The sequence below is a fragment of the Miniopterus schreibersii genome (genome assembly GCF_964146895.1).
Source record: "Miniopterus schreibersii genome assembly, chromosome: 3".
Classification (NCBI taxonomy): Eukaryota; Metazoa; Chordata; class Mammalia; order Chiroptera; family Miniopteridae; genus Miniopterus; species Miniopterus schreibersii.
Window position 1 is genome coordinate 90,064,079 of NC_138103.1, and position 19,625 is coordinate 90,083,703.

Genomic DNA, 19,625 nt, shown 5'->3' on the forward strand with positions numbered 1-19,625 from the left:
CATACATTTTTTGGGACAGTGTGTGTGTGTCTGTATAATATATATATAATATATGTAACATATATATGTAACATACACATATATATATGTAACAAATTTACAAACATGAAAACATGCCAAAGGCTAAGGCTATTTTTCTACCAGATATGCACTCTAGATTTAAGTACACGGAAAGTTTTATTTTTGGAGCATCCTTGTCTCCTGGTGCTAGAGATCTATAAAATTTCCTCATATCATAAGGTCCATCAAATGTTAACCTCAGCTGGAAAATATCATCATTATCTATTATTCTCACTCAATAATTATGATTTGCCACATTTTTTACTAAGTATTGAGAGATATCATTTCAGATTTAGCGTGGGCTTTTACGTTGAATCGTGCTCTCATATCATGATACTTGCTGCTACACTGACGTGAACGATTTGTAGAATAATGTTACTGTAAAATATAAATTAAGCATAAGAGCTTGTACATTTTTTTGCAAAATGATGAACATTTGTATTACCACACAAAAAGTAATAATTGCAAACAAAAATCACAAAACTAATAGCACTCAAATTAACACTAATTTTATATACAGACCCATTTGGTTCACAAAAACTTAGGGGCTGATGAATGTGAACATGGCACCGAGAATTAAAATAGAAATACTTTAGAGATTAATACTTGTAAAGCAGAGCAAACTCTTTTCTGTGTCAAAATTTCAAATAATTCACATACTTTACTGTAACATCATTTGAAGCTCACTTAGCAAACACTCAAAAGACATAATAATCTAACCTCTGTTCTTTTTCCAAAACCTAGTAGAAGCATGAAAGTGACTATGATCCCAATGGAAAAGTGGGCCCTAAAATAATGAGATCAACTGTAACAAGATATATTTATTTACCTTAAATATATATATATGAATGTATCAAATGTATTTGTATTATCATCTGAAAGCTCACATTTTTCAACATTCATATGACCTGAATCAGGTTTCAGAAACCTAGATTTATGTCATAACCTCAACAAGGCTTTCTAACAGTAAATTGTTAGAAAAATATAAAATCCTCTGGTGGTTAGAGCCACATGGAGAAGAAATGTTATTGAATGTTTTCCTGGTAATTACTATTTAGTTTACTAAAACTCAGTGAGTAGTGTGTTTGTGTGTACATGCACTTGACATATTAAGTGGGTCAACTTACGTTACACCGATGAGCTTGAGAGTTTCGAATTGTTCATTTGGCATAGGATCAACAGGCTTTATAATAATTAGCAAGCCATTTTTTAATTAGTGTTTTTAAAAATTAATCTATATTTATAACACTTTCTAACAAAGTTATGTATATACAGTGAAAATGGTTCTCTAACTGTAAGCGCATGAAATCCTTAGCTCTATAACTAGAGGTAACTATTGTGCCTCTTTTCCTATGTACAATTTAAAAATATTCTAAGTACTTTCAAAAATATTATTATATGCCTTATTTGCCCAAATGGGAACATTAAAAAATAATGTTACTATACAACGCTAAAAGAATGACATAAAGTTTACTGAGAAATTTATGGCAACCTTTATAAAAATATATTTTATTGATTTTTTAGAGAGAGAGGAAGGGAGAGAGGGAGAGAGAGAGAAACATCAATGAGAGAGAAATATCTACTGACTGCCTCCTCCATGCCCCCTACTAGGGATCAAGCCAGTAACCTGGGCATGTGCCCTGACCAGGAATTGAACTGGAGACCTCTTGGTGCATGGGACACTCAACCAACTGATCCACACCAGCTGGGCTATGGCAACTCTCTCTTTTTTTTTTAAATATACATATATATATATTTTTTTGATTTCAGAGAGAGGAAGGGAGAGAGAGAGATTTAGAAACACCAATGATGAGATTCATTGATCAGCTGCCTCCTGCGTGCCCCCTACTGGAGACTGAGCCCTCAACCTGAGCATAGGCCCTGACCGGGAATTGAACTGTGACCTCCTGTTTCATGGGTCTATGCTCAACCGCTGAGCCATGGCAGACGGTCTATGGCAGCTTTTTAAATTAGCTGTTTTAGTGATTTTTCCTCCCTCAATGCAAACCTTCTCTTCATTATTCATAAATTTTGACAACTCAATTGTACACATTAAAACAGTCCTCTCCCTGCCAGGCGTGGCTCAGCAGTTGAGTGTCGACCTAGGATCCGATTCCTGGCCAGGGCACATGCCCGGGCTGTGGGCTCGATTCCCAGTAGGGGACATGCAGGAGGCAGGTGATCAGTGACTCTCTCATCATTGATGTTTCTCTCTCTCTCTCCTTCTCCCTTCCCCTCTCTGAAATCAATAAAGATATGTTTTTAAATAAATAAATTAAATAGAACAGTCCTTAAAATATGCCACTGTTGTACTTTTACATGATAAATCTTACTTATTTTTGCCAATTTTCTCTCATTGAAAGCAAACAAACAATAAAAATAAGTCAATAATAAACAGAAATTGTATAATAGAGAAACAATAAATTTTTTTTTCTATCATCAATACATGTATAAAATTGTTTTACCTTGGCTAAGGAAAGTCATCAATTTAGCAGTTATTGAGTGCCTGTTATGGGGTAGAGTTTAAGAATAGAGGGAAAGTACCATAATATCAGAGTTTGCATTCTGGTTCTCTAACTTTCAAGCTTTATGATGCGTGAAAATGATCTAAGCTCTCTGTGCCTTAGTTCTCTCATTTGTAAAATGAAGACAATAATATTACCCATCTTTAATATGATGATTAAAATAAATACTAGATGTAAATCACAATGTACAGTATCTAGCACTTGTAAAGTTCTCAATAAATGAGTTATCTTTATTATAGGTATTATCAATATTAATAATTTACTTTAAAATTTAATAACAAAACTAACATAAATAATCACTGTTAGTGAAGGCACAATGATAGTTTTAACTATAATATTTAGGGTATGTACTGTATACAAATATAACACTAGTATATTACATGAATTATCTCAGTTTTAAAACATAAGTTCTACTTTGTATTTTGCCAATAACTGGCTATGAGGCTAAGGACAAGTTGTTTTCTCAGGATTTGTAAAATAATTGTATTTGAGAGGAAAAAAGTGTTAAGATTTATAGACAATCTGTTTTTCGTCCTAGGTTTTTTAAAAAATAGTAAGAAGTTGAAAAATAGTTCCAGGATGATGGTCAATGATGGAAGTGTCCCTTATCACTCGAGGCTAAATTATCTTGGGTAAACAGGTATGCTATGTTTTAGATTAAAACTGAGAGCTAGAAATTTCTAGCTAAAAGTGTCTTGGGTTGTTTCTTGGTTTTTTTTTTCTCACCAAAGGTGGTGATTTCATATGTTTCTTTCTATATTTATGATTATTCATTTACTATCCATCCTGCAAAATAACTTTGCCCTAAGCAGTAGCACTAAATGTGAATGTGATATCATCGAAAGGTTTCTTCTATATTTTAAACATTTCTAAATACACCATTTCAATTTGTCTCCCTTTTGGAGCTGAAATAAATACTTTATATATTTATTTGAAATAATAAACAGTGTGTAGCACTGCACAGAAAAAAACCCTTAGCAGTCTTTTGAGCATAAAAGCAAATCAATAGTAATATCTCTTAGAATAGAAGCACTTTTGTTGACAGAGGGAACAGGGTTTAATGGGAAGCAAAGTAACCTTTGTTTTAGTCAGACTCTGGGGCTGTGCATGAGAAATGACATGCTCTGACCACTTGCTTTATAGTAAGAGACAGCCTGGTGTGTTCCAGACAGACAGACAAACTGATTTGCCTTATAAAGATGGACAACTTATGGCTTTAACACATAACATAGAGATCATCATCACAGGAGGTTTTGCAATTTTATAAATTTCTCTTCAGTTCCCAGTGACCTCTATTCTTTTAATTAAAGTTAATCACCCCAGTGCCCAAAAGAGAGGCAGTTCAGGAGCAGTTCACACTGTGGCTGTAAATCTGAGTAAGTGACCCCCATGTCCAATTTGGAATTGAAGTATTACTCAGGTTCTCAGGAGAAGGGTGATGGTGATGATAATGATGAAGAGTAACAGTAATACTTTAGGATGTTAGCATAAATATGTCCAGATAGATAGATAGATGATAGATAGATAGATAGATAGATAGATAGATAGATAGATAGATAGATAGATAGATATAGATAGATGATAGATAGATAGATAGATAGATAGATAGATAGATAGATAGATAGATGATAGATAGATAGATAGATAGATAGATAGATAGATAGATAGATAGATAGATGATAGATAGATGATAGAGATGATAGATGATGATAGATAGAGATGACAGATGATGATGATGATAGATGATAGATAGATAGATAATAGATAGATAAGAAATAGTTATAGCTATAGCTATAGATATAGAACTAAATTAGAGGAAATACTTGTTGCCCATCTTTTGCTATGGGAAATGTACAAAGAAAATGCATTCTTGTCAAATTTGTTTATTATTGCCTTCAGGTAATAAAGTGAACAAGGAGGGCTAAGTCCATATAAGCAATCAATGACTGTATCAGATTTCAAAATGGAGACCTGCTTATTTCTGCTCCTAGGAAGTAACTGTGTGTGTTTTTAACTTTACTTCCTTTTAAACTTACTGGAGAAGCAGTATCCATGGGTCCTGCTCTCATTCAAGTTTGTCATTAGGATACAAAAAACCTAGGAAGAGAGGTTTGATGTTGGATGAATACGTACGTTACACTATGTGAATTATAAATGTTCTTGTATTCATGGGAAAATGAAAGCAAAGAAATTTGTTTTTCTGAGCTTCCACTGAAAACCACATTCAATAACCAAGGACTGCTGGCATCAGTTCTGTGCTTTTCATGCAGGCTGCATATTTACATTTAAGTTTTCCAAAATACAAAAATAACAATAATGAAGGCCATGGTTTCTTTGTCCTGCACACCAGAGGATGCTGAAAAGAATTATGCCTTGAGAAAGTTAAACATTTAAGGAGTCATTACAGTGGGTTTGCACCTGCACAGTAAATTATATTTTAGCTTAAAAATTTTATCTTGCTTCAAAAGTGTTTAAATTATTTTGCTTATAATTTTGCAAAAAAATATTTTTATGATTGATATAAACATGTAAAAACTTAATTAATAAAAATGTAGTCATTTTAATGCCATTTTATAGTCCTTAAAGTAAGTTTACTTTGGTGTCAATGCTTCCAAGTGCAATGTTCAGTTGGAAAACTAACTGAAGTGAGAGGATTCCCTAGTATACTGTGACATGGCCACAAGGTGGCTCCAAACACCGCAATATGCTGTTTTATTTCTTGATGCGTGAATAGAATTTTACCAGAAATTGTAATAGCAATTTACCCTATAAATGGGTCAATACTTCAAAAAATACAAACTCATTTCAACCTTCTGATTAAGCTATGAGTATAATTTGTACTATTTTAAAAAGCAAACATTGAAAACAACACATCAAATGTTTGAAAACCTTGAAGAATTTGATGGATTTTAGTCTGCATAATTAATTATTCAATATTTACTTTGTAGGTTTTTAAAATTAATTTCTCCTTTAATTTTGCACAATTCTATATTCACTTGATTTCCAACTAAATGAAAGGAAAATATCTGAAAGTTAATGAACTTTATTTTCTCACATGATTAAAGAATTTTAAAACTAAAGAGAAAGCATGTCTAAATTTTAGCCCTTGGAAGACCTAATTCTAAAATTACTTCCTTTTAAAAAATCAACTAAAGTATGTAATCTTAATAGAATATTTTAAATTAGCCACCCTAATCAGTCAGCCATAGAGTTAGTTCATTTAACCAAATATCATAGTGAAGCCATGAAAACAAAATGAATGCTTTTAAATGATCACAACATTTAATAAAGATGATATGAAGAAGATTGTGACTTTGATTAAACAAATAATAAACAATTAAATGGCTAACAAATGCAAACATATAGTGATGAAAAAAATGAGAATTAGTGTTACTAGGTTCACAAAATTATACCTGTTGTCCAGATTTTTACTCTATTATGACTTACCTCACTTTTCCAGGTGGGTGGAAAAGATAAAGTACTAAGTATATTCTTTAAATATGTGAACTTCTAACATAAATATATTAATTAGTCCTGAATTATAAATAAACTGAAAAACAAAAACTGTGATATAATTCTAAATTTTAAAAACAAAGTTTTAAAAAGAAAGGTGTTTATGGACGCACAGAAAGGTCTGTTTTATTACCTTAATGTTTTGGTTTGTTTATATAATCCACAGAATTCATTCCAGATGCTTTTTTAATTATTGTATAGAGTCACAAAAAGAAAAGAAGAAAAAAAACCCCCAAAATTAAACAGGGATTTAAAATTGATCTTCACATCACCTTGAACGTGGAGAATAAAAAGAATGAACTATCTAAATAAAACCTGCTCTGATGCTCACATTTTGCAGCAGATGATATGTCTTCATCAGGCAGCTTCCGGGAGCTAGGCCGAGAAAGTGGTGTCCCTCTGACCTTTCAGCTTGCAATATACTGCGGAATTATTCCTGAGATTTATAGGTATCCCAGCTTTAATGCGATTATTTCTGTAATGCATTGCCCTGTTCATCACTCTCGCTCTAATTCCCATGACTCTGGCCTCAAGGAGAATCCGCGCAAGGCCCCGTTCGCGCGGCGCGTTCGGGCGGCTCGTGTTGCACTGAGCGAGTTGATGCGGCCGGTGGAACTCAGGACCGTCAGTCTCCAGCCCGCGGACCTTTCCCCCTCCTTCGGCTCTTTTTGGGGTCCTTCACATCATTTCCAAAACTCATGTCTGTTCATTCCCTAGCTCTTGCAATGACTACGCATGAATCGGAGAGTGTAATTTAAGTTTTTGGGTTAGTCTCCCTTTTTGAAACTGACATCTGAACCCTTATTAGGGAATGAACATATTTTAACAGTTACATGTGGAGCCCTTTCCAGTTACAAGAGATTGTAACGAGTCCGTTTTAATAATAATAATAGATAAACTAACTGTGTCTTTAGAAATTGTATGGTTCAAACACTAATTTTCACAAACCAAAAAAATATATATATTGAAATGAGAATTTATGAATGTTACTGATAGAATCAGAGACAAAATAAGACTTAAAATGACAAGGATTTCTCATTTCAACTCAAGCATAAAATTATTATTATGTAATACAAGTTAAATTCTTCAAAAAAATCTAAAGTGGCAGCCAAGTCATATCATACGCTATGGTTAAAACCCCCCACACTGCCCAGCCGGGCGTGGCTCAGCGGTTGAGCATCGACCTAGGACCCAGGCAATCGGGGTTCGATTCCCGGTCAGGGCACCTGCCCGGGTTGCGGGCTGCAGCTGATCAATGACTCTCTCATCACTGATGTTTCTATCTCTCTCTCCCTCTTTTCCTCTCTCTGAAATCAATAAAGATATATTAAAAAAAATAAATAAAATAAAATAAAACCCCCCACACTCAATATTAATGAAAAAGCACAGGTCACATGAATTTTCATATAGTAAAAAATAATAAAATAATAGGTAACGATAATAATACGTAGCACTAGAACACCTATTGTATAACAGGTATTAGGCCTTTACAGTTATAGTTTCTTTTAATCATGACAATTGCATTATTATGTATGTACAATTATCAACCCATTTTACAGATGAAAAACTACCAGGCATATTAAATATTAAGTATATTTAATATTAAATATATGGTGACATATGATTTAAACCCAAACAGTTTGGTACTGTGGGCCATGCTTTTACCCATCAAAGAAATTCTAAGAAAGGCAATCTTGCCAATCTTGCCACTATAAGAAAGGCACATCTCACTGTGTACTTTCCCTATTAAACATGACCTTCATCAGCTGTCTTCACAAAAACAGAATACTGCATGGAAGAAACCTTTTCAGGGTGACCAAGTTGATAGTCAATGGCTTCTATGGAGTAAATATTTTAATTGCTTGTGGGGCTGTGGAAGCTTCTGTTCATAAGAATTCTCAGCAAAAGTATTTTGGGGTCCACTTGGTCTACAGCTATATACCTTTTATTTAGGCTTCTTGTCTGGAATGGGAAGATTAGTCTCAAATTTGAGTCCTGGCCGCAAGATGACACTTGGCTATTTCGAATGTGAAGTACAACGTAAATCTCCAACCACGATGGCTGGTGAAGCAGAATTCACTCTTGGGAATCCGCTGAATGGATAGGAGGCGAAACTAAAATGTACCTTGAACTAATTTGCTAACTTATTCTGATATTTTCTTGAGAGATGTCATGTGGCTTTGAATACAATAATGCAAATTTTAGGAAAAATAGGTGAAATTAGTGCCCCATGTTGTTCATTCTAAAAGTACCTAATATTCATCCTTCTTACATGTATCAAAACAGGAATATACTAAGTCATGTGATTATTCGTCTAGTGCCTCACTGTACCAGAGGCTGGTTCTGTTTTCCTCTCTCCATGAGTGTGCCTCAGGATGCTTGCATAGTGTCTGCTTAGGGTAGAGCTTAAAGAATTGGTGATTAAAGGAATAAAAGAAAGAAAAGAAAGGGAGGGAGGGAGGGAGGGAGGGAGGGAGGGAGGGAGGGAGGGAGGGAGGGAGGGAGGGAGGGAGGGAGGGAGGAGATATTGAGAGGTTTCTTCAGTAGTTTATATGAAAAAAAAATAAAAACTGAACACTGTGTTATGTGAAGATATTAGATGACTGCCCAGTGATATTCTGCTCTAATTTAACCTATTCTATGAAAACTAAAACATTTAGAACTCCCAACATTTTTATTATAAATCATATCATATAATATTTAATTGTGATTATCTCACATTAGAACCACCTCTTCTCAAATACAAAATTTGTATGGGATCCATCCTTATATCTCTAGGCGTGGCACTGGGGGAATGGTTCATATAAATTTCTCCCAAAATAGATGATGTTAATTAAAGGCTGAGAAAAAATTGAGCAAGTTATGATTTTGATTTCAGGAGATCATTTAAATTTATAAAGAAAAATGCAAAAGAAAAATATGACACATGCAAAAGAACAAATAGCTACACACAGTAGCCTAAAATCAAAAGACAGTTAAATTAATGATTGTAAACTTTACCTTATCATTGTAGTTAGCCTATTAGCACTATTAAAAATTGAAATTGTCTGTAAGGATGTTTTGAGGATAGTGCGTTATATGCAACATCTTAGTTTGCTTCTAGAAAGATAAAGACTCTTCTCATCCACACTTTTTTCACATTGGACTTACTTAGAAATGGGTTTGGTCCAGCCCCTACCAATGAAGTGCAGTGAAGTCTGCTCTGAAATCAAGACTATGGTTGCCATTTCTTTAACAGGCACAACTCCACTGGTTGGATGCTCAGTAGAGGCTGTGCACCTCACACGGACAAAGAAAGAAAACATGTCTTTCCCTTACTTAGTTCAGATTTCATTCTCTGTGATGAAGAATCCAGCTCCAAGAAAAGAGTTGAGTCAATAAATTATTTCTCTTAACTTAGATTTTAGGGACATTTAATATCCCCAGTATTTCTTTTTTTTTTACTGTTGAAAATACTTGTATCTATTTCCAAGACAGTGAAGTTTTACAAATAAATAAATAAAAATATGTAGAACAACCTAATTATTAAATGAAAAACTGGGGCATATATTTTTAAAAGGCATAGCAGCTAAAAGAGAATCTTAGAAAAATGTAGAGTTCTCGTTTTTTGGTGGTTTTTTTTGCATGGATCCAGAGAGCTGTGTCAATAGGGAAAAAGTCATTTATGTAGTATAGAAATTCTATAGAAAATCACCATTCTTCATTCCAGCAGGATAAAAAAACAAACAAAAGAGAGAGAGAGAGAAGAGAAAGAGGGACTCGTGCTTCCAAGCACACATCTGTACTTAGCATTCAATCTGGAACCAATGTCCCAAAGAGCACCTGCAGCCTTGGTGACAGGAGTAGAGACAGGAAGACTTTCCATAGGTTCTTAGGCCCGGGGAAAGGCTTGAAGTCAAGTTTAGGGAGCTAGACACAGAACAGATGTTCATGTTGGTGGTTTTCATTCTCCAGAATCTACATATATAAATGCCACTCTGCTGACAAAATGCAGTTCAAGACCACAGAGCAGGAACAACCCTCAACTTATAATTCTTTACGAAGAATGAAGAATAAAAGACTAAGACTAGGAAGAATGGGAATGGGAAGGACAATAGGAAGGAGAACGTTTTCATACTTGGCTAGTGGTGAGCTACTGCGCCCTCAGTTCCTGTTAATTTGATTAAATAAGTTGACATACAGGTTCGTTTATTCCAATGGTTTCTTCTCTCTCTGTTATTGAAAAGCAAACCAACACCACACTGTAGTTAAGAGAACATATAATTCATATTCTGTATTTTATTAGCAAGAGATTTAAACCAATGAATTAGCGGCGGTAGAGATTTATTTATTTTTAGTTTCTTTAAAGCAAATATTTTAAATAAGATAATGAATGCATATACTTATATGTGGAAGGTTTACATGGCAAGCGCAAAACCATTCAAGTCCCTCAGTTCAATTATGCTCAAATCTACCTATGAGGCTGTTAATTTGAAGCTGATACTGAGAGGTGAAAGAATCCAGAAATATAGGGAACTTCACCTCAATTTGAGGTCTGATTCAAGAATTACAGAGACATTCGTGACTTTTCAAAATCCCAGAAGTTACCATGGTTTTCAAATGGAGTTGGTTTTACTTGATTTTATTGGGTGTAGACTTACATGAAAAAGGAGTGTCAGTCACATTTCAAAAATGTATGATATTAGCATATGCGAAAAATGTACTTAATAACGTAGGCACTTTTAATCTGTTTATACAACTATGACACATTTTTTATATATTTAAGTACTATGTAAACATTGCAGAGAATTACCAGAATAACCCAAGTTAAAACATTAACTTTATTCCATTTATTGATTAATTTTCCACACATTCTGCTTAACTTGATTACAGTTACAATTTCTGTTTCCCGATATTTCAACTTGAAACGAGAGAAATGGTAGTTTTTTACTCTACAATATCTAGTCAGACTTTTGCTCATTGTTTATAAGTTTACGTTTTAAGATTACAAACTGGTAATATTTATATATTGCAACAAAGAAGAATCAACGTGTCTAATCAAAGGTTGCTTTTGAAAACATACGATCTATGTTTAATTTATTTTTAAAATCAGGGCTCTGTCAAACTATTTCAATATTCTCTGTTACAGTTAATCCACAAAGATTCCCAATCAATAACTGATACACCGAGTATAATAACTCATGTCTATGCATTCCATATCCTGATACTCTGGAGAAGTCATTTCATTACGAATGGTGAATGCCCCATTATTGCTTGCTAGTGCAATAAACTACATTGGTGCCCATTTCAAATCCTTAGAAGCCTACATGTTGTAATATCTGTAAGAACTGCTTTCATGTTAATGACACACTCTAGCCAACTGAACAAACTTATACTTTATGCTCTAATGCAAAGGATAAAGCAATGAACCCAGTGTATAATGTAGCAGATGATAAAATAGTGGCCATAAAAATCACAAGATTTAGGGAAATATTATTTCACATAGGGTGATATAAAAAAGTGCATGGAAAACTCATTTGAGGACCTTTGTAACTGTCGTAAATGAGAGGGGGTGAAGAAAGAGGGGGGGAGAAAAAGAGAGGGGGGAAGGGGGAGGGAAGGTCAAAGAAAGAAGGGGGGCAGAAAGAGGAAGATAGAGAGTGATCAGCAGGGCCCTGAAGCGTTTAGACATGTCATTTAATGGTGAATGTCTGATTGTGAAGCAATGTTGTAATATACCTTATGCTTAATTGTTGTAAAACTTGAAATATGATTTAATTTATATTTCTGTGTCATGTAGAGTATTTAGAATCAAGTCTACTTCTAAAAGAGGGGGAGGGGATTTGAGATTGAGATCATATGGTTTGGCAGCATGCTTTATAAGGTTACTGACAAACTCTCTAAAGACAAGCATTCCTCTACTACAGGGGGTTGTTTATATGAAGGCATCTCAACCTCCCACAGGCAGTCCTGATTTTCAAGGAATGCTATATTTATTTCCTAAAACGAGGTAAAATGTTATTTTGTTCATTCATTCTTACTCAATTTTCAGCTTTCCCTTTCTTTAAATACACCACCAATATGGTAATGTTTATACAGACAGCATCATACACATTTCAAGAGAGAAATAAAAATATAAAGACTTTGGTGAAAACAAAGCACATTTATTCTTAAAAAAAAAAAAAAAATCAGCTTACATTTTTGTGATCCGTTCCATTGATAATAAAGAGTTAAGCAAAAGTTGTATGGAAACATTTGTGTTAAAACTGTCTGATTATTTTAACGGATCAATGTTAACATTACATTAAGGATAATGCATTCCCAGAAATCTACAACTTTAATGTGACGGATGTGATTTTATTTTACAATGTTTGCCTCTTGAATGAATGGATTGAGTAGTGACAAAGAAGGTATGGCTAAGGCACAAATGGCCTCATGCGCTTTAGGTACCCTTACAAAAGACAACACAAATGGATTTTAAAAGGGCTCAAGGTCTTGTACTAAAATGTCAAGTGAGGTGAGGTTGCTGTTTGTAGGGCAAGTGGGAAGCAAAGGACAGAGGTGCCTGAGCTGACATTGTCATCTCAGAAAACAGGCACTCCGTGTTGGCTGTCTGAAATTTTATTCTTATGCATGAAAAAAAATTCTGTAATTTTGAGTGTGGAACTTATTGGAGGTAAAAGCAGGAAATGTTATATTAGCGCTCTGTGGACTTAATCTAATGCTTTAGAAAAAAAAAATTAAATGTTTAAATTCAGGACATTTTTTTCTGTCTTCATATTTCAGGTTATTACAATTATGACAAAATATTTTTTCTATCTGCATATTTCAGGTTATCATAATTATGACAAAACGCCATTTTCTTGATGAACACATTGGTCTGAATAAAGTGTGATGAAAAGGAAAACAGGTTTTCCTATGTTAACTTCCATTTCTCAAATATGTGTTCATAATGCTAATCCTTGGACCCTGATGATTTCTTCAAAACATTCATAATAGGGACCATATGCCCAGTACAGTGCTTCCTCAATGTCACCATGGCTCAGTATACAGCTAACAAGGAGGACAGCACCTTTCTTGCTACTTGATTTTTAGCTCCAGTCTATTTCAGACATTACTGTGCAATCTACTATGGTTAGAAAAGTGACTGTTCTGAAACCCTATCCAGATAATATTTTAATCAAAAGTAGAGTTTGCAAACAGAGACCTGATATTTGGAGATCAAATGTCTGCATAAAATTACTTACGATTGGTATAAATAATTTTTATTTTTCTGCATATTTTTGGTTACTTTAAGTGTTTTACAAGCAATTCCGACGTGGCAACAGTATTAGAATGTAATTTGCATAGTAAAAATAAGGATATATTATGGCCGAAGCTCTTGAAACCCAAGGTCTAGACCAGAGGTAGTTGGGTTCACATCGTGATTTGTAGTAATTGCTTACTATGCAACACTATTACTGATAATAACACAACACAAATATGGTTCACTTTGCTGCTGAATCAGCATCATCGGAGCTAAGGCCGCTCCTGTGCTGCAGCCTAGCGGAATGATTCGGTATAAAAATGACATATTCCAGGACACGGTGTGAAGCACTTGCTGCAAAGTAGGTTAAGAAACAGAGGAAAAAAGTCAGATGCTCAGAAATCCCACAGACAATATATACTCTGCCCCAGTTCCTTGTTTATATGGAAAATGAAGGGAAGATCAAGAAATGCCCCTGAAGTCTGAACAGGGTTCACCTATTTGGGAATGAACCTTTTCAGTTGCAAATATTCTCTTTTTCAACAACAACAACAAAACCATACCTCCTTCAGATGACACTAACTTTCTTAATGTGCCAGAAATGCATATCTCTGTGGACAGAAAATCAATTTTCCATCCCTTTTCTCTTTTCTTTGAAAGAAAATCTGAGTATAGGTCAAGATTTTACAGTGCAGTATCAAACCGAATACCTAAATATTACTGCCTTTCCCCATAAGCATTAATTTTTATACGCATCTAGGAATATCACCTGGAGCAACGACCAGGTGCCAGGGCATTTAACCACAGACCTCACACATAATGCATACGTCTGTGTGACTGTCACACAGATTATATGCTGCTCTCCTATTTCCCTGGTTTTCCTCTTTTCTTTTTGTTTTCCAAGACATCTACGCATATGGAATGTTATTCTTTCACTGGAGTCAGGGAAGGCATATGCATTCGCCGGGGAAGTCAATTTGTTAAGAGAAAGTCATTGAAACCAAAGAAGTAACTGATTTAATGAAAGCAGACGCTGGCTCAGACTTCAAAAACGCAGCCAGAAAGGAAAAAGAAAGAAGTAAAAGCAAATGAAAGAAGCAATTTAAAAAAAAAAAAATGTCTTGATCATCGGAATGGATTTGGATTTGACAGGTTCCTAAGCCACAGAGACACTCTGCTTCTATTTGTTGGTGCCCCAACCCCTTCCCCTCGCACCCCAATAAAGCACGACCCCCTCCTGCATCAGCACCGAACGCATATGAGCCTCATCACCACCTTGCAGGGAGGGGGCCGGGCAGCTTAGCCAGGCAGCTTGCCCTCTGCCCATGTCTCTACCACACGGCCCTTTTCTTTTTTCCTTCATCACTCTAACTAAAAAGGAACCAGGAGCTCTTGTCAATGACATAATGTTTTCACGAAAGTTCTGCTAATTAAAAATCCTCACCATACCAGACCTAAAAAAAAATGAACACGCTCCTGCCAAGTGTTATTCACCACAGAGACGCTCTTGTAGCTACATTTTAAGGAGGCACAGGGAGGGGGATGGTGTCGAGGGAAAAAGTCCACTAACCTATGCATTGAAGTATTAACAGTCGTCCGCATCCGAGGGACAGATCATTTTTAAATAGGTTCTTCAAGGAAAAAGAGAAAGGAAACAAAAAAGAACGCATCTCCAAACAGCTGAGAGTAATGGATGTGTAGTTTGGGATAACAGAAGCTTTTACTGGAATGAAGAACCACAATTATAGGAAATAGATACGGTTTTTTGGAAGCAAAAGATGAGAGGTCAGTGTTCAAACGACGTTCGTCTTGATTGCACCTGTCGATCCCTCTTTTTTTAATGATAAGGAGATGATAGGTTTTTATTGCAGGGGCATAAAAACACTTTCAGGCTACTGCTTTTGCCCATACTTACAGTGCTATCAATAGTTACTTGTTGGGAACATGCATTTAGACTTGCAATGTGCTGCATTAATTTAACACCACATAAAATATGGATTTTATTGCAGCAGAGACAATAAATGCTGCAACTGCTGACTACATGCATTTAATCTCCCCTCTTCATCCTATCCCCCCGCCTCATACTTCTGACTCAGACATAGAAATGTGAATATGGGAATGATGCCTATTCCATTTCTGATAAATGCCAATCTATTTTATTTATGTAGATGCTTAGTGACCATTGACTGTTTCAAGGAATCTGTCTTCTGCCTGTCATTTCTCTTTACATGGAATGTACAATGAACGATGATTATGAATAAGTGCAGAGTGAGTCCATTCAGATAGAATGTAAAGTCATGTTAGATGATGCCAGAGTTCACAGCAACAATGTTCTCCCTCCAACTGATTTTCAAAATACAGAACAAGTATGAACATGCCAAATTTCACTCCATAGCACATTTTTAGCATTTGTTCAAAGTGCATAAATTCACAAACTGTAATATCACGGCCCACGGTTGAGCATAATATATAATTCACCCAGTTTTACATCAGCTCTATAGATATTCAAAGCAGTGGATTCTAGAATCCAATATATGTGTAGTTTTATGCATACCCATTTATGTATTAAATATGCCCATTTGGAAATAATTGCTACATACAACTTAAAAGCAAACATTTACCCCCTAGGGAAAGGAAATAAAAGACCCTTAAGGGAGTTAAAGAAAAACAAAAACCACCACACCAAAAAGAGCGAGCCGAAGTCGTCCTACCTTTTTTCTCAGCCTCGGGATAAAGGAAGTTGGTGCCAGCCCGGACAGCCCTGGAGAAATGGTCACTACGTCCCGTTTTTGTGTGTTGCCGGCGTTATTTTCTCCCCCGGCTTCTACTTCAATGCAACTCCAGCTTTCTCGCAGCATCACTTTTAACTCTGGACGTCAGGGAGCCGAGGCGAAGCGGGCGGGGCGGGGCGACTCTCTCCGATTGGCTTTCCCTCCGCGCCTCCGGGGGGGGGCCGGGAGGGAGGCCGGGCGGGGAGCCCCGCTCGGGCGCGGGAAGGGGCTGCGGCGGCGGCGGCCCGGGGGGCGGGGGGGGGGCGCGGGGCAGCGCGCGCCTCTGCGGCTCGGCGCGCGCGCGGCGCTCGGCACGTGAACGCTGGGGGCGGGCGCCCCGCCGGCGGCCGGAGGAAGGGTCCCCGCCCCGCCCCGCCCCGCCCCCGCCCCCGCCGCGCGGAAAGGCCGTTTCCCGGCCGCGGCGACCGCGCTGTCCCCCGCCGCGTCCGCGAGACAGCCCCGGGGCGCGGCGCCGCTGCGGGGCCCTGGGCCCTCCCCGGGCACGTGCGCCCTGCGCCACCCTCGCGCCGGCGCCCGCGCCGCGAGTTCGCGGGCCGCCCGCGCTCCCCGAGCGGTCTCTGCGGCGCTTTAAAATGTTGATTTTTGCCCTCGGCGAACTTCCCCCGCCTCGGTTCTCCAGACACCTTCTTTTTGTCGCTTACTGTCCTGCGAGAACGCGCCGCCTTGCTCGTGGTCCTGGAAGCCCGTGAGCCAGTCTTGTCTGCTTGATTTTATCCGCTTTGCATTTTTACATTTTATAGGTAAAATTATTTTATTCACAATTGGCCTGTGCAATTAATGCTATTAAAATGTTTAGACTTTCGACTTGACACAATCGCCTTCTTTTTTTATTAATTTTAAACTTTTTTTTCCTAAAAAAAAAAAATTGAGTTTCATGCCCAAATGTGTGTGTGCTTCTATTTACTTATCAACTGCCCATCTCTCTACTTCTCTATTTCTACATCAAGAGGGAATCAACCAAAACCTTACCAAAGGATGTCACTATAGCTCCACGAAATAATAAACAACTTTATATTTTTCTGGCTACATGCAGATACCCTTTTTAAGTAAATAAGTTATATAAACATACTATAAAAAATAATAAACTAGAAAATAATTTTAAAGCTGGGCCACGAATTATGAAGATAACCTTGTCCAGCCATAACTTAAAAAATTAGATAATACTGCTCAGAATTGTTAAATGACTTGCTTAAACAAGGAAACTAGTGACAGAGTTAAAACTGTAATGACAGTTTATAATTCTATAAATACATAATATATATTTATGATTACAGCTCAGTACTGTTGCTGAGAAGCATACTACCTCCTGGGTACATATTTGATTATTTTAACATCTCTAGGCCCTTATACAGTCAGCATAATGGGAAATGAAAGAATCTCAATACTTACAGAGTCGAATTCATTTAGATGATCCAAGAGAGACCACCCTTACATCTACTTCCTAGATAGAGGAGCAAAGTGAAGAAAGAAAGAAGGCTTCCTACCACTGAAACCTGCTAAGATTTCATTGGCTGGAAACGAGACAGCCACAGATTGTTGCAAGGGAGGCTTGGAAATGTAGGATTTACTCTGGAAAGCTATTTGCCCAGCTAAAATCATTGATACTACTAGAGAAGGAGATGAAAGAATTGGATACAAAGAGCTGCAGAGCTGTCATGTTTTTTTAGAGAGAAAAAAACCCCAAAATTTTCTTATCTAAAATTAAAATTTTGTTGTTATTTTACAGAATGATATCCAAGCAAATAATTTTAATAGTATTTTTAAACTTTGAAGCCTAAAACAATGGTATTGCCAGTTACTGCATTTTCTGTTTTATGATAACATAAAATAATTATTAAATGATAAAATATCCATGCATTCCTGTATTCCAGAGTTTAAGAGATGTAAATATAGATATGAGGAGAAAAAAGAGAGAGGATGTACAATGAATGTTTTAAAATATCCCATTTTCCTCAATGCCTTCCTTGTAAAAGAGACGCATCTGCTATCTTATTGAATATAAGCTTTAGTAGTAAAAATTAAGATAAAGAACAAACAGAACACTGGCTAAAAATTAAAACCTCATGATGAATTTTGTTTAATTAAAAAATATTACTTTTCAATTCCTTATTTTACTCTATAAATGGGTAAGTTTGGGATTTTGCAAATTTCTCTATTTCTTTTGGCTTTTCTCTGGAAATTTCATGTAAAGTAGTTCTGTGAATTAGATGAAGCTTCCCTGTAGTCACCAGTGTTAGGGAAGAGTAGCCCATGAAAAGTCGGCTGTAAGCTCTGTAGGCCTGGGCTGAGGGGGTCAGTGCCTCATGAAAGTGTCCCTCAGTGTGAGGAGAGGCTACATGTACATTCTAAGCAAATAAAGCTGATGAAAACTTTAAAAAATGTATTTCTATAGTCTTGAAACTAAATGTGAAATTGCACAGAAAATGCCTTACTCTAGTCCTAAAACCCTCAAGAAACTAAAAAGCACATTCCATCTTTATAATAATGGGACTCTGAAGGTTGATGCCCTTCATTGCAAATGTAACAGACCCAATTTGCTTAAAATCAATGAAATAAAACAGCCTTCCAGCCCATGTGGAATTATATGCCTAAATATGTCATGCAGTTGCCAAACACTACGCAAGGGCAAGGAGGAGCCACTGACGTGGCCACCATAGCCCAGGCTGCCTGGCTTGTGGACAGCTGTGTGGACCACAGCCCTGGATGTGGGAGCTGACCAAGCGTTCCAGGAGCTGAAGTGCTCTTGAGATCCACCCCGTCTTTCTCTTTCTATTCGTGCTATAAACTGCCGTCTACCACTCTAAATGAAATTCTTATTGTTATTATTATTGTTATTGTCTAAATTAGAGTGCTGTTATCTGCCACTGAAATATTATTGGAACCTCTGTGACAGCAACCTCTGTTAGCATTACTATCTACCTATATCTCAACATTTCTCGGATCTTGTAACTTGGGAGGACAGCCAGGGAAAGAAAGATTAAAGTATCAGATAGCCAGTCATGTTTCAAAAAATGTAATTATTTTGAAAAACAATCAAGAGTTAATGGAAGAATAAAGGAATAAAAGTCAGAGCTGGTTTTCTTAACTTTCTTAGATCAAATCTGAACCAAACTGCTTGATTTGCCCCCCTCCCCTACAATTTTTAATGTAAAAAAAAAAAAAAAGAAATTTGGTTACGTATGGAAAGATTTACAAGTAAATTGAATCCTATCTTCTTAGTGAGGCAGAAAAAAAATAGATTGAATAATTCTCATGTTGATTGAAAAGTAAATTCTTACTCAATCTGACTGCTTCCATCCATACCCAAATAAGGTTAGTGGCCTATTTTAAATTTTGAAACACTGGTGAAGTGAAAATAATCAGGAATGAATTTTCCATTGTCTGGTAGTGATTTAACTTTATGCCCAAGAAAGTGAAAGAAAAAAAAAATCTTTCACATGAAAAAATAGTGGAAAACAATAAATCGTAAGTCTAATGTGTTTGCAATTGCATTAATGGAAAAAAATATAT

General features: G+C 36.3%; 1 protein-coding gene across 2 annotated transcripts in view; it reads right to left on the reverse strand.

The window, feature by feature from the left end:
- The window catches only part of CDH10 (cadherin 10), a 126,741-nt gene extending 110,540 nt beyond the window's left edge, over nt 1-16,201 (reverse strand). Inside the window, exon 1 of one of the 2 annotated variants that reach the window (XM_081132220.1) lies at nt 16,035-16,201. The gene's annotated coding sequence lies outside the window, so the exon portion shown is untranslated. The remainder of the gene's footprint in view (nt 1-16,034) is intronic. The other variant, XM_081132222.1, reaches the window with a different exon arrangement.
- Between the last annotated feature and the right edge of the window lie 3,424 nt (nt 16,202-19,625).